Genomic DNA, 12852 nt, shown 5'->3' with positions numbered 1-12852 from the left:
CAAAACCAGGAAAGGACACAACAAAAAAAGATAGATGAATATCCTTTATGAATACAGATGCAAAAATTCTCAAACAAAATCCTAGCAAACCAAATTCAGGTGCTTATCAAAAAAATAATACATCATAACCAAGTGGGCTTCATCCCAGAGATGCAGGGATGGTTCAACATATTCAAATCTATAAATGTAATTCACCACATAAATAGAAGCAAAAACAAAGACCATATGATCCTCTCAATAGACCCAGAAAAAGCATTCGACAAAATTCAACACCCTTTTATGATAAGAATGCTTAACACAATAGGCATAGATGGGACTTACCTCAAACTGATGCAAGTCATATATGACAAACCCACAGCCAACATCATACTGAATGGAGAAAAATTGAAAGCATTCCCACTTAGAACTGGAACCAGACAAGGTTGCCCTCCATCACCACTTCCATTCAACATAGTGCTGGAAGTCCTAGCCAGAGCAATCAGACAAGAGAAGCAAATTAAGGGCATCCAGATGGGGCCAGAAGAAGTAAAACTATCACTCTTTGCTGATGATATGATCTTATATCTAGAAAACCCCAAAGATTCTGCCATGAGACTACTGGAATAGATAAACAAATTCAGCAAAGTCTCAGATTACAAAATCAGTGCACAGAAATCAGTAGCCTTCCTATATGCTAACAACAGTCAAACTAAGAACCAAATCAAAGACTCAATACCCTTCACAATAGCAACAAAGAAAATAAAATATCTAGAAATATATTTAACTAAGGAGGTAAAAGACCTCTACAGGGAGAGCTATGAAACACTGAGGAAGGAAATAGCAGAGGACGTAAACAGGCAGAAAACCATACCATACTCATGGGTCGGTAGAATCAACATTGTTAAAATGTCTTCACTGGCCGGGCGCGGTGGCTCACGCCTGTAATCCTAGCACTCTGGGAGGCCGAGGCGGGTGGATCGCTCGAGGTCAGGAGTTCGCGACCAGCCTGAGCAAGAGCGAGACCCCGTCTCTACCAAAAATAGAAAGAAATTATGTGGACAACTAAAATATATATATACAAAAAATTAGCCGGGCATGGTGGCACATGCCTGTAGTCCCAGCTACTCGGGAGGCTGAGGCAGTAGGATCGCTTAAGCCCAGGAGTTTGAGGTTGCTGTGAGCTAGACTGACGCCACGGCACTCACTCTAGCCTGGGCAACAGAGCGAGACTCTGTCTCAAAAAAAAAAATAAATAAATAAATAAATAAAAATAAAATAAAATAAAATGTCTTCACTATGCAAAGTTATCTACAGATTCAATGCAAACCCTATACCACCATCATTTTTAGCTGATCTAGGAAAAATAATTCTATGCTCCTTATGGAACCAGAGAAGACCCCATATAGCAAAAGCAATCTTAAGCAAGAAGAAAAATTGGGAGGCATCAATTTACCAGATTTCAAACTATACTACACGGCTATAGTAACTAAAACAGCCTGGTACTGGCACAAAAACAGAGACATAGATCAATGGAAAAAAACTGAGAGCCCAGATATAAAACCATTGTCACACAGCCATCTAATCTTTGACAAAGTAGACAAACACATACACTGGGGTGGAGTCCTTATTCAATAAATAGTGCTGGGAGAATTGGATAGCCATATGTAGAAGACTGAAACAGGATCCACACCTCTCACCTCTCACAGAAATCAACTCACAGTGGATAACAGACTTCAACCTAAGGCATGAAACTATAAGAATTCTAGAAGAAAATACTGGAAAAACGCTTCTAGACATTGGCCTAGGCAAAGAATTTATGAAGAAGACCCCAAAGGCAATCACAGCAACAACAAAAATAAATAAATGGGACCTGATCAAATTAAAAAGCTTCTGCACAACCAAGGAAACTATCACGAGAGCAAACAGACAACCTACAGAATGGGTGAAAATATTCACACATTACATATCTGATAAAGGGCTGATAACTAGAATCTATATAGAGCTCAGGAAAATCAGCAAGAAAAAATTAAACAACCCCATTAAAAAGTGGGAAAAGGACATGAACAGAAACTTTTCAAAAAAAGACAAACTAATGGCCAACAAACATATGAAAAAATGCTCAACATCTCTAATTATCAGGGAAATACAAATCAAAACCACCATGAGATATCACTTAACTCCAATGAGAATGGCTTTTATCAAAAAGTCCCAAAACAAGAAATGTTTGCATGGATGCAGAGAGATAGGAGCACTCATACACTGCTCTTGGGACTCCAAACTAGTACAACCTCTGTGGAAAGCAATATGGAGATACCTCAAAGAGCTACAAGTAGAACTACCATTTGATCCATCAATCACATTACTGGGCATCTACTCAAAGGAAAAAAAAAACCATTCTATAAAAAAGCCATCTGCACTAGAGTGTTTATAGCAGCTCAATTCAAAATTGCAAAGATGTGGAAACAACCCAAGTGCCCATCAGTACGTGAGTGGTTTAATAAAATGTGGTCTATGTATGCCATGAAGCCCTACTCAGCCACAAAAAACAATGGTGACCTAGCATCTCTCGTATTATCCTGGATAGAGGTGGAGCCCATTGTACTAAGTGAAGTAGCATAAGAATGGAAAAACAAGCACTACATGTACTCACCATCAAATTGGTATTAACTGATGAACACTTATGTGCACATATAATAGTAACATTCATCAGGTGTCAGGCAGATGGGAGTAGGGAGGAGGGGATGGGTATATTCACACCTTATGGGTGCAGTGTGCTCCATCTGGGGGATGGACACACTTGAAGCTCTGACTCAGTGGGACAAACACAATATATTTAACCTAAAGATTTGTACCCCTGTAATATGGTGAAATAAAAAAAGAAAAAATAATAATATAAAAAATAAATAAAATCAGATATCTTCTGAACTGTTACTATTTGCATGGCATTATGCTATAGGGTACACAGAAATATAAGACACATCCTTGTCTTCAATATACTTATAAGTAGTACTGAAAATAAAATATAAAGTAAAAATTAATAACACAAGGTGACTCATGGTTCAAGAGTTGTTGCCAAGAAAATTGTTTATCCAACGAATATTTTTGAGTGCTTACTATGTACTAAGCATTCTGCTGAATACTCAGTATCTAAAAATGAGATAAAGAGGGTCATTGTCACCTAGGGAGATGAGGCTGTAGAGTTAGGCAGGGATTGGATCATATGAGGCTGCAGTGTTAGTCTTTATCCTAAGAACAGCGAGAAGCATTGAAGGTCTTTAAACAAGGGATTGACATGAATAATTGTGTAGTTTTAAAAGATCACTCTAGATGCCATGAGGAATATATTGGAGAGAAACAAAATGTATGATGGGAGACAGGCAGAAGCCTAGAAGTATTCTGGGCAACAGACAAGATTTTGATGGTGGTGATGGTGAAGGAGGAGGAGAAGGAAGAGGAGAATATATAGAGAAAAAGGGCGCAATAGATTTAGGAAGTAAAATCAAAGAATGTGATGATCAGATACGGGGCCTAAGGGAGAAAAGAAAGACCAAATCTACTCTGAATCCTTTTTAAAAGGTGGAAGACCTTGGTTGTTGGCTTATTCAAACTAATGGAAAATAGTGCGATTTACAAAAATAGGGAATACTGGAGGAAGGCTGGGTCTGAGAGGAAAGTTTTTATGGGTTCAGTTATGGACAAATTTATTTGGGGGAGTTTTCAAAACATCTAAGTTGAGATGTCAACTATTCAGTTAGAAATAAAAGTCTGGAAATAAGAAAAAAATGTTTAAGCTAAAGTTAAGATTTGAGAATCATCATGAAATGATAGTGTCATAGACCTCGACGAACTCCCTTATTAGTGTATACAATGGATAATAAAGTGGTTTTGATTAGGATTCTGTCATTGTGAATTAGAAGAAATTGGAAAGGTTTCATGGGGAGGGAAGCTGAGTGATGAAAAATGAGGTAGAATATGGTTAAGGAGAGATGAGTTAAAATGAATGAAATGATAGGTACACAATAAAAATATAAACAAATAGATTGAAATATCTTTTTAATTCCAAGTAGCAGAAATAGCAACCAAAACTAGTTTACCCAAAAAAGGAACCTATAGATTCATGTATAACTGAAAAGTTTAGGGTATTCCTCCAGCCATCAAGTTTCTGTCTAGGACTGAAACAACATGCTAGGAACCCAGTTCTGCTTTTTCCACTTCTCAGGTCTGTTTCCTTGGTGTTCAATAATTTAGGGCAGGTTCTCCTCTCACAATCCCATGATGGCTGCCAGTAGTTCAATAGGCTAGATATTTACATGTTCATGTCCAGTGAGAGAAATAAAGTATTTTTTAACATAATAGGGCAGCCAAATCCCCAGAATGGAGATCAATTGACCTATTAAGATCAAATATTCATCCTTATTATTGTAAGTAGAGGTTGAGATACACAGATTATCTTAACTTAATTAAGGTGCACCTCTGGAGTGGGCGTAAATTCTCCCATCAAACCACCTAGGATGTTAAAGAAGGGGTTAGAAAATCTAGAAAGGTCCATATTATAGGGAGACTTATGCCAGGTTAAAGACCTTGCACTTAATCCAGTAGACCAAAGGGAGCTCTTGTGTTTTTAACAGGAGAGGGATCCAGTGAAATCAGTGTTATAAAAAGTTAAGTATTAAGGCAATTTTGGGATACACTGCAATGTTTAAGAAAAAATAAAAAGAGAAATCTTTTTAAAAGCCTATGACAATAGTCTAGGAAAGAGTTAGTGAAAGCCTGAACTGATGTTGAGGAAGAAATGTTAACGAAAGGAAGATAGTAGTGAAGTGATAAATGTGAAAAATATTTCAAAGAATCCACAGGACTTAGCAAGATAATAAGAATGAAATTTGAGGTGAAACTTCAATCTCTTCCACTGAGATTTCAAGGAATGTGATAGCCTTGGCACTGAGGCAAAGATGAGATCCCACCTTTTTCCTATCATAATGCTGGGCTCTCTTCTTAGAAACCTAGCTCTGAGCTAGGTGCTCCGTTCCATGCTGTTCCAATTAGTTACCATCATCTCCTGTCCCATTTTTTCCCCACATCAACAACTCTCCTGAGAGTCAGGGAAAAAGGCAAGTTCCAACTGCTGTCAGAAGGAAAGCTGTTTCTGACTCCACAGAGTGAGAATTTCTCTTTATTACAGATTACACTCTAAAGAGTCAAAAGATATAGATATCACTACAATCAGTGCAATGGCACTTACTTTTAGCAAATTTTTGAGCATTTTGTCAACCAGCAAGGAACAGGAAACCCCAAATGGTTTAAACAATTAGAATTCCAGAGAAAGCAGTTAGTGGTGTTGGTTCAGCTGTTCATCAATAACAGGGCCTGTCTTTGTGTTTCTCTGGACCTTCCTTGTGTTTGACATCATGATAACAAGATGGCTGCTCTACCTCCAAGTATCACGTCCTCATTTAAGGCAAACAAATGTGTGGAAGAGAGAAGAGGAGCAGCAATCTTTCTATCTATCAATAAAGCAAAATTCTGCCAGGATTTCTTACCTAGCATTCTACTTATAGTTTATGGGCTGCAATAGGGTCACATGACCACTCTTAGCAGTAAGGAAGACTAGGAAAGTGAACCCTTGATTTTCTAGTCCATATTTGTGAGACATGGCAAGGAAGAGGATAGTTGGGAATGGTTTTGTGGTGACCAGACAAGAAAGTCTTCCATAAAAACTACTGTTATACAGTGGACTCTGTACTTGCATGTATTAATATATTACACTCTTATTTTATATTGGATCTTATATTTATCTGTACATTTTCTTCCTCTGCTCTTTAGGAGAGTGCTTGGATGGTTGATTACCAATTTTAAAAAGATATTTTATTCTCCTTTTTATTAACCACTACCAACTTCTGCCTAACCCATTCAGCAAAGATGCTAGAATTTTGGTTTCTCTGAGTTGACAACATGTATTGACTAAAAAAGATATCATTCTTGTTTATTCCTAACTATCTTGGCAAGCTTTGCCTATGTGGAAGGAAATACAGCAAAACTACCAGATAATTCCATGTGGAGTTAGTAAAAGTATCCCATTTTTTTCTTTTATGGAATGTGATAGAGTTTCATGTAAAGAAATACTTCCAAGAGACCTCATCAACCCTAAGTTGGAAAGACATGCAACAGCAAAATGTAGCACCTGCATATCAAAAGTAAAATTAGTAATTATACCACTTGATGCAATGCTTAGAAAAAATAGTCAATTAAAGCAATAGGAATTCAACCAGAACTCTTTGCAGGCAGCATCATCATGCAATTCTGACTTCACAATGACATGAAATTTTAAATGACAACTGTGCTAAATCAGGGAGCAGCAAACCCAGGCCAAGTTTAAATTTAGTAACACTGCTAGTTTACTGAAAATAACCTTCTCCACAGCAGATTCTCTATGAATTACAGGTGACCAACCACTTGTTTGTTTTTCTGTTCTGTTTAGAGATAATCAGTTACTGGCTTCAGCACTGGTGTCTCCTCAACAACATTTCTGGTGTCCACTTCAGGCATCTCCTTACCCAGTCTTAAAACCCTTGGAAATTAAAGAGAGACTCCACCACTTATATTCTTTTGAAAGCTTTCATCAGATGTGTCAAACTTTCTGAATGAGCACAAGGCTTTGAAGGTAAGTGAATTTGGGGGGTAACTCACATTCTTGTGTAACTCTTAATTACATCAAAAGTGAATGATATGTTTTAATGAAATATTAAAAAGCGAAAGCAATTATTTAATGTAAGAAAAATAGCCACCTAGGTGCAGTTCCACAGAAAAAAAGGGGAAATAAAATACAATGCTTAAAAGTGGAAATCTTGACATTTGGTCATCTGTCTCACACCAAAAAGCACGACATACTGTGGTTCTCAAAATTTAGTGTGCATAAGAGTCACATGAAGGCGAGGGGGGGGAATCCTTAAAATGTTGATTCTTGGGCATATTTCACAGAAACTTAGATTTGCCAGGGCCAGGATGTGGCCCAGGAATCTGTATTTTTATAGTTACCCACCCCTGCATGATCCTGATGCAGGTGAGTCTTGGGCCTTTGAGGAACACTGAAATTGGCATTCAAAATAATCTAGTATTCATTTTCAAACTTTGTATTAAACTTGAGCTTTTACGTTGTTTGTTTCCTTTAGTCACAAGAATAAATAAGGAAGGGGTAATTTTAGCACAAAGGTGCTAAATTAGTGCTTCCTTTTTGACTCCCCTAATTTGAATTATTAATTTTCATTAACATTCCTTTTTAAAGTCCAATATGATGGGCTTATCCCCAAGTGTCCCTTTCTTTCTTCCAGAGTGACAGCCCTGTCATTGCTCTTATTAGCTGTTACTCTGTTCTGTGTAATGTTTTAATTTATTTAGATGTTTAAGGTTATTGGATCTAATTATAAGAAATATCTGGAAGATTAAAATAATGAGTTATCACAAGGGTTGGTTAAGTATTTCTACATTTTGAGGATTGTATCTTTTTCTCTTCATTTTGAAAACTCAGCCTTAGATTTCAAAAAAACGGATCTGCTTAATACATCTTTCACAACTCTTTTTTCTTAGCAAATAACTTATAAATCATGTGATATATTTATAATGGGTTGCATGTACATTTAGTGAATATCACTTTATTATATTTCTGTTTGCTATACATCATTTAGAAACTTTATTTTTATTGTTTGCAATTTTAAGTTTATAAAAGGTTTGCTTTTTTATTTCAGTGAAAGAAGTAATTGGTAAGGACATATTCAGATCTTAAATTGTGATGGTTTTGTAAAAGTTCAATATTATATTTTTTTACAGTGAAGAATGAAGTTTTTAATCAAAATCCTTTGATTGAATTTCAGGCTTATAGACATTTCCATCTCTCTCTCTCTTTATCAGTCTTTGCATGTACTTATTCACATTGCATAGAATTTCTAGTCCAGAAAATATTGAAAAGCAAAAATAAATCCTTCATCAAAAGAAATTTATATCCCTTAAGTGCCAATTAGCTACATATATCAGCTATTAGTATTGTACATAGAAAATTAAATATGATAATATGCATAAAATAAGGCAGTGTTTTTTCCAGTAATCAAAATTAAAAATTTACAGAAGTGGATTAACTATAAAATGAAGTTTCATATGCACTTGTTATCAGAACCTTTTTCAGTAGTAAGATTACCATACCTGAACATAAAATCCTAAAATATATGTACAACACACAAGTTTACTGTTCGATAAAGTCCCCAAATAAAATTTAATAAAGCTTTTATACCTTTTAGTGCAAATCTTCTATAATAATTTCATTTTGGAAAAACATAGATACCCTTTCTCTCTCTCTCCCCGCTCCCCCCTTTCTTCCCCCACCCTATTTATTTATCTATCTATCCCTGGAAAAGGAGCAGGTGTAGAGAGAATGGAATTGTGTCCTCAAGTGGGTCACATTCATTATCATTGGTGTATTTATCAGACTGTGTTTTTAAATTGTAGTTCCCTAAAGAAAACTTATAATGCAGTTTCAGGAACCTGAGCAAGGCAGTCTCAATACTCAGGAAGTAAAATATACAACAAAAGAATATAGTACGTGAGCTTTATAGAATCATAGAAGCATAAAGTTTTAGAGCAGAAATAAAGTTGAGATCTTCTAGTCCAGTCCCCTCATGTACAACAGCATTTTCTCTTCCAAACTTGCCATATAAAAGTCTAATACAAAGAGCAATAAACAAAATAAACAAAATAAACAAAAATCTGGTCAGGTATGACTTCTCAACAAAGAGAAACTAAGCAAGTGTTTTCAATACGATTTCTTAAATAACAAAGTTAGGAGAAAATTTTCCTCCAAGATGAAGATTGAAAAAGTGAAGGAAATATCTAAGAACTTATAAATGTAATTGAATTTAAAAATTATTAATTATGTTACTTGTCAGTGGGTAACCTTTCTTGTCCTTAATCTAGAAATGAAAACAGCAAATTTGCTTCAGTTCAGGGTTGTTTAGCTTTGTCTGGAAATCTGATGCAGAGAGGGAAAAGGAACTAAAAGTGAGGTACAGCTTTAGTACAACAGAGCCATCTGGGGCCATCAGTGTAGGAGAAAGTAGATTTAAATATGTAGGAAATTCTTGGGAGCATTAGTGTTATTATGAAACAGTATAATAATTAAATCTGTGAGATATAGAAAACAATTAAAATGTGTTTATTATTCTTTATTGAAGGGGTTGGGAAATCATTAAAATTTATATAGTAAAATTACAATTATTATTGTGGAGAAATGTTCATAATATACTGCAAATGAAAGCAAGAAGTTACAAAATCATGTTATGATGGGGTCCCCAATTTATTTTTAAAAAACTATAGATGCATAGGGGAAAATTAAAATAAATAAAAAATATTATTTAATCAAAATAATATTAATAGCTATCCTCAATTTATAAAATCATGGTTGATATTTATTGCTTCTCAAGGTTTATAGAACTTTTTCTAAAGTATGTATTATTAATGTAGTTTAAAAATATTTCTAAAGGGCTGGGAAAATATCTAGTTATCTGAAAAATTCACTTTTGTAGAATTATAACAAAGTCCTTATAAATGTCATTTCAAATAGCCTAAAAGCAAAAGTATTGTGTCTTGTAGTATTAAACTTATTTGATTATGAGAATAGGACTTCCAATTAGATAAAAATAATTTTTAGATATAATTCTTCATTTATGGGCTATTGTAGCAGGACAAAATTCTCCATGTTTCCTTTTTCATTAAACACTGGTAATTTCAAATTATGCCAACTAATTCCTTGGAAAAATTCTTTGTGTCTTATATCAAATAATTCCAATGTGTCTTCAAGAATTTTCTAACTACAATAGTTTCTTCCGTTTGGAGGATAATTTTGTATGTTTGGTTACATTAGTGTTAATATGTCTTTGTTCTTTAAATCTCTAGTGTAACATACGGTTAGTCTCACCATTATTACTACCAGCTGCGGTTGGCCTATGATTTTGTTCATTCTGTCTGAATCTGAAGTAGTTAGCTCTTTAGTTTAATGACAATATCTGTTAATGGGTTTTTAGGGCCAAATTCTGCTGTTAGAGAGTGGGTGGTATATTTGAAGATAAAATCTGGCCCTTATGTTTTAAGCATAAGCTGTGTAATTTTATTTCAAAATGATGGTTTAGAGAGTTTAGCATAGGAAAACTAAATCTGCATTTGTCTGAAGTTTCTCATTTTCAAGAAAAAGGAAATAAAAGTGACAATGTATGTAGATGAACAGCAAACCCACTGAAAGTTCTCTGATACAGCTGTCCTGCATGTGTCATCCATACCTGGTATATAGAATGAAATGCTAATTATCAAACAGAATTATGTAATGGGGCATACACTGAGTTCTTTAAGTGCAATGAAACAGTTTTGATCACTGTGTTTTGAAGGACTTAGTGCAGCAGAAAGAGTCCTTGCCTGGGAGTTACTGGGGTTCAAAGCCTGACTCAGCTTCCTAGCAGTGGCCTGTCCTTAAGGAAATTACCTTTTCCTACACCTCAGTTTCTTCACCCTAAAATGAGGCCTTTGCACCAGATGATTGAAGTGGTCCCTTCCAGCCCTAGGATAATAACTCTAACTTACTTTAAAAGAGCGCTATGAGGAATACACAAGGACAGTAAGGAAGATGCAATGACTTGAGCTAACTGAATAAACAAAATATTAAGTCTACTGAAAGGTATTTTAGGAACATTTTTGGCCTTAAGAACTTTCCTTCAATGCCCAGTTGCTTTTATCCTGGAGAAGAGAAATATTTGAAGGGTTTTATGTAGAAAAGTCTATATGTTACTCTATTAGAAGTTTTTAAGGAGATGAATTTTGGCAAAACTTGAAAAACTAGTAACAGCTAAGATATCGAACAATGAATAGGATGCCATGTTAGATAATGAATTCACCATCATTATGGGAAAGAAAGTGAGTACCACAGGTTTTATGAACTATCAAACTGTTCTTCAAGGTGTAAAGGCTAGAGGCAAATATTCTTGACATAAAGGAGCTCAGAAAATATTTTTATCCTGAGCTTTTCATGAAGCAACTATTAGAGGACAAGTTCCATCCAACCAAAAAGTGACTATAGAACCTTCTGCAAAAAAAAAAAAAAAAAAAAAAACCTGATTGTGAGCATTGAATATATTTAACTGTAGACCTAAATCTAAAATAAATAGGGTAACAGAATAGAACATAAAAGTATAATATCCTGACAATGTAGAACTAAAACAACTAACAAAAATTAGGAACATACAACAGAAAGTTGGTGCATATATTAAGTCTGCTGATTGCTTTATTCTTAATATCTAGGAATCAATGGATATCATTTAAACTGACAATCAAGCTATAGAATTATAAGCAGATTATAAGCAGAATTATAAGCAGAACACACACAAAAAAGATACTAAGGAAGATATTGTTATTGCCCAACATTAGCTAGTAAAAAATGGGAGGAGAGAGAGAAAAATATATACTACTTTTCCTATCACTCATACTAGGGAAATAGTAACTATTCTAAAGATATAAAAAAAAATTAAGGTTATGAAGTTATAAACATTATATTATAGCTTATTATAGAAACTTATAAATATTATAAATTAGAAGAAAGTCTGTATTTTTAAAAGCTACAAATATTAAGCAAGGAAAATAGACCAATATAATAAGACTTTCAAAACCTTTAACAGAAAACTTAAAATATTATGACAATATCTCTGTCATATCTTTAATATCAATAAATGTAAAAAATACATTTATTTCTTTAAAACAAAATATGTTCAGATTGGATCACAGTGCAAAACCCAGTTCTAAGTGTATACAAGGATACAACCAAAACAAGGTAATTCAAATTTTTGAAAATGAAAGGATAAGCAAAGGTGTACTAGGCAAATGCAGCCTAAAGAAATTAGGAGTTAGTTAAAATATTAATATCAGAAAACATGAAATTCAGGGCCAAGGAGCATTAACTAACACAAAAGAGGGACTCTATAATGAATGCTGATGAGTATAACATATAATGAAGGAATATGATCATGAATAACTAATAGCTTTGAGAGCTACCACAGTTGTTTATTAAGCAAATAAACCTAACTTCTAAAAACATCCCAAGAAATAGAAATAGCCCATTTTTAGGTGGTGAACCAAAGACTTTTTAAGTGTAAAAAGTCATCTTCGATATTATAAAGCAAAACATTTATATTAAAATTTATGTTCAAGACAAAGTATTTTTATATCAAAGATAATTAAAACTACCTATTAACCCAAAATTAAGTACTTGACTAATCACAAAATTTTTTTCGTTGTCAGTAAAAAGAGGTTTCAAGTTGCTTTTCTTTTTGAAAAGAAAGAAATCTGACCAGGGCTATAAATGTATGCACAAAACTTATTTGATTAGAAGGAAAGTGGAATATTTGGACTACCCCCACCCCAAACAGGTATTCTTAACAGCAGGACATAATTTCAGAGTTTTTGGAGTCAAGAGGTTTCTGCTGAGCAAAAATTCTCGTTCAGTTTCGGAATGTAGATTATAATAATTTTCCTCTCCTCTTCGCAGCAGGTTTCCTGCCTTCATTTTGCAGACTCCTAAGTTCAGTAAGACACAACTAGGTAACTTCAGTTCCAGGTAACACATTCTTCAACACAGTCCCATTAACTCAACTTAGTTATAATGCAAAGCTGCTTAGCTTCACAGATGAAATGGAATACTGTTGAATTGCTTTTCTAATGTAATACCCATTTGTAATAAATGCAAAGTGGTTTATGATGGCAAACTTTGTAGAGCATGAAAAATTATGAAGGAAAAAAGCTTATTTTTTTCTAATCTAAAATTATGAAGAAATGTCATGTATGTTCCCA

The 12852-nt window shown here is 34.3% G+C and overlaps 1 protein-coding gene across 7 annotated transcripts in view; it reads left to right on the top strand.

The window, feature by feature from the left end:
• HS3ST5 (heparan sulfate-glucosamine 3-sulfotransferase 5) overlaps positions 1 to 12852 on the top strand; it is a 265981-nt gene that overhangs the window by 106790 nt on the left and 146339 nt on the right. For 6 of the 7 annotated variants that reach the window (XM_069488291.1, XM_069488289.1, XM_069488288.1 and 3 more), the window contains exon 2: positions 6458 to 6640. The exons of the other annotated variant lie outside the window; for it this stretch is intronic. The gene's annotated coding sequence lies outside the window, so the exon portion shown is untranslated. The remainder of the gene's footprint in view (positions 1 to 6457; positions 6641 to 12852) is intronic. 7 annotated transcript variants of the gene reach the window in all.

Source organism: Eulemur rufifrons, chromosome 15 (genome assembly GCF_041146395.1).
Source record: "Eulemur rufifrons isolate Redbay chromosome 15, OSU_ERuf_1, whole genome shotgun sequence".
NCBI classification, from domain to species: domain Eukaryota; kingdom Metazoa; phylum Chordata; class Mammalia; order Primates; family Lemuridae; genus Eulemur; species Eulemur rufifrons.
Note: the sequence above shows the minus strand (reverse complement) of the source record. Positions and strands in the feature narration are given on the sequence as shown.